Here is a 2985-nt window from a genome sequence, read left to right as displayed (position 1 = left end):
GAGCGCGAAGGAAAGTAATTATGAGTCCAACACCTACTTAAACTTTCAGCGCTAATCACTGTTAGTTAGGTGTTCCCCATTATAAACACAAAAATCGACAAGCATTTTTCTTATAACGCAACGAACTAAAACGATTTTAATTAATTTATAATCTCCTGAAGAGACGCTCCTCGTTCGATATTCATTATCGTTATTGGACAACTAAGGTTCTTAAATTCACGCTGCTAAACTAAACACACAATCTTAATCCGTCAGTATTAGCATATTGCCAATTATAATTGTTAACTAAGACCGTCTACTAGGGTAGTTCAGTAGGAGCTTAGAATATGCAATAAGGCATAAAAGAAGACGTTTACTCGGTTAACTTAATGTCCTTGAACCTATTCTGGGCATAACTTTTCTGATTAAGTTTGCATATATCGAATTTGCCAAACTGGAGTGCAAAACTTTTTTAATTCGTCGCCGATCTAAGCAATTTAAATTCCATGGATTAATGTGAAAGTTAGCCAATTAGCGGTTTGTTTAAGAATAATTTTGAATATGGGACACTTTGATTGGTTCTTTCGCGAGGCTGATGCTCGCTCCCACATTTTTCTTTATTATTTACTTCGTTCGTTATGTTTCTTCACTAACGACAGTAACTAACTGAATATGAACATTATTATTCACAGTGCAAATATCTGCGATACTAAGAAAGAACTGTTTCAAATGTAAAATTTTATAAATAGCATATTAGCATGAACTGAACAGTTTTCTTCTTGGCAAATTTGAAACACAAATGCAGCAACTTGCTTACGCGCCCTATCAGGTCGGAAATCTAATCTACGCGAACATTTAATATAACAAGAAAGTATAAAATTGGCAGCAATTTTCGGGCAGCGTGCGATGCGTTCATCACCTCTCAACGTTTTGCTTTTTTCAAGTGAAAAATGACAAAAAAGAGAACAATTACAGGTTCATGATCATTGGACACTTCGTATCAGTCAGGCTGTAGATCACTATATACAATACATTTTGTAAACAGATTTGAAGAATTCGAAACAAATTTCAGCGCTTTTTGGAAGCAGTCTTCAATTTGGGTTGAAAATTATTGTTTGTAAGTGATAGTGGAAGATGCATCCTCGCCTTTGTCTAGTTTTTCATCACGTTTTCACAGACACCATTTCCAAGCGTGGTCCCATTGATTTTTAAAAAGCACGTTTTCTGTAGACTGAACTGATTCATTTCGTGTTTTGATTGAAACGGATTTTATTATTTTATTCATCCGATTATCAAACATATTTTATGTACTAATTTTCACGCAAAATTCTCTTCAAATACACTCCGGTTTATAACGTTGAAACAATTTCAGCTGAAGATCTCACCAAGCGGAAATGAACTTTTAAGCAAATTAACCATACAGCAGTAAGCATTTAATGCCAATTGTTGGAAGTTGTATTCTTAAAGTTAGAACTAATTTGCGGCAAGTATGTCAAAGCGACTTTGCCCAGCCAAAGTTTTAGTTGATAAGCTGATTACAAGGCGGGGCAATTGAATCGCGGACGACATTACTTGCTTTAGCTATTGTAGTTTCAACTGTACATCGAATAAGGGCCAGGGCCTATTCTAAACATGACTGGTGTCTCGCTGAATAAATGTTTAATAGCTACAAGCCAGCAGTCGAATGGTTTGAACATCGCTTTCTTTGTGAACTGGGCAGTCAAGAATTGTACAGTTATTTTCATAAAATTAAATGCAATTTATTGAGCGCCAACAGAATAACTTTTGCCAACAATAAATGCGCTTAAAAAAACGTTTGCTTTATCAAAATGAATAAAAGTTTCTTTCTTACCTCCACGGACCCAGTAGCTGGAATCTCATAACTGAGGATTCTATGATACACGTTTTATATATGATATAGAAAGTGGGTAGAACAATATTAGAGGTCAACATATTTTTCTGAAACCGGTTACATAGAAGGACCAAAAATCAGACATTTTTAGGGACATACTGCTCATCTTCTCCAGGGAATAGAATATTCCTGAATCGATTTCCTTTAACCTGTTATTTAAAATGTTCGTCATTGATCGTTATTGCTGCCTGAAGGCTGAGCACTTCATCAGCGATTCATATTAAACCAACTTGTAAAATATTCACGACAATATAATTATTTGGAGCAGCTGTGAAAGATGAAGCTCTGGCTGACGATTTCCCTTCGAGAACAATTATCCCCATTAGGGACGTTGAAATTTGATAAGTGAAGGAAATTTTAGATACAAACCTTGTATAGATAGTGAGAGATTCTGGGGGGGCCCGTCTAAAGGTATTTTGCTAACGCCGGTTTAAAATATCACTTTACCCTTTAATAAACCGTTCCGAATTTGTTACGGCCCATCAGAACTAAATAGGGCGGAACGAAATTAGCTGACAACGCTCTTGAAAATTTAGCACCTCGAAATTCGAAGCTGAGTAATGATCCAGTCGAAGATATTAATTTGGTTAATCAAGAGTTCAATCCTAATGATTTTTAGGAAATATGTGTCTATATGTTTAATTAATTGGTGGGAATTTACGTTTGATTTCAGGGCAAACCTAATTCCATTATGAACTGTGTAAATTGGGCAGAGCTGAGTAAGTGTGTATGTTACGGACAAAGCGACAATTGTTTTCGTAGCGCCATTTGAAACATCAATGTGTTTGAGTTTCGGGTTGTTAAATACAGGACTGTTTGATGTTTTCTTGTTAAACATTTCGCAAGTTTTCTAGCGAAGATTCTAAAGAGGATCGGTTTATATTCGTTTTTTTCTGGAAGGCTCAAGGGGAACATCTTGATGGCACTAAACATCATCAAAATCATTAAGCCGAGTTGAGGAAGGATGGCGTAAAAAACAGTTTATTGTTCGAAAACATTAGTTTCTGACAATGCAAGTTCTACTTAGCGGATTCTACGCAATCAATGGGAGAGTCAAAGAAAGAACAATGTAACGATTGGAATAAACTGTGCTT

The sequence above is a fragment of the Dendroctonus ponderosae genome, unplaced genomic scaffold (assembly GCF_020466585.1).
Source record: "Dendroctonus ponderosae isolate FM_Combo_2020 unplaced genomic scaffold, Dpon_F_20191213v2 Dpon_F_20191213_8, whole genome shotgun sequence".
Taxonomy (NCBI): domain Eukaryota; kingdom Metazoa; phylum Arthropoda; class Insecta; order Coleoptera; family Curculionidae; genus Dendroctonus; species Dendroctonus ponderosae.
Note: the sequence above shows the minus strand (reverse complement) of the source record.